The sequence below is a fragment of the Alligator sinensis genome, unplaced genomic scaffold (genome assembly GCF_000455745.1).
Source record: "Alligator sinensis unplaced genomic scaffold, ASM45574v1 scaffold741_1, whole genome shotgun sequence".
NCBI lineage: Eukaryota > Metazoa > Chordata > Crocodylia > Alligatoridae > Alligator > Alligator sinensis.
Genome location: NW_005842212.1, coordinates 1,896,621 through 1,897,276, shown reverse-complemented (window position 1 = coordinate 1,897,276; position 656 = coordinate 1,896,621).

Sequence of the window (656 nt, the reverse complement as noted above, 5' to 3'; positions counted from 1 at the left end):
TCTTTTTTTTGTAAGTGACGGTGCCTGAGGTTGTGGGGGCAGCCTTGGGGGCCTGGGGGTGCAAGTTGTGGGGTGGGGCAGCCATCAGGAGGCTGGGGTAGGGCATGTGGGCCTTGCAGGGGGGGTGGTAGCCCCTGCAGGGGCCATTTGTCCCCTGCTGGGGGGCCGTACCCCTTGTGTGGGGGCCGAAACCCCTGTTGGGGCAAACCCCTTGTGTGGGGGCTGAACCCCCATTGGGGGGCTAGGTCTTTTAATCCCCTGAAGTACTTCCAGTCCACTTCAGAGTCTGCCAGGGCCCCCCAGCCCCCCAGCTAGGCGATCAGCTGCAGAGGGACCCCAGGTGCCTCCCCCAGACCCAGGAGGCACCAGTCGCTGAGCTGGGGAGGTGCGGGGGGGCCCCCAGCGCACTCCCCGTTGGACCAGGAAGTGGAGCAGAAGTGCTTCTGGTCCACTTCCGGGTCTGCTGCTGAGCGCACTGGAGCGATCCCCATGCTTCTGTGGGATGCTGCATCTGCCCCAGCACCACAGGGTTCAGAGCCCCTGCTACCTAGAAGTATGTAGAAAAATCGTTTAAAGCTGTATCTAAGTCTGAATCTGCCTGAATCGATTCAAAGGGGTCCGAATCAAGTCGGAGAGATTAAAGGGTCCTCCGATTC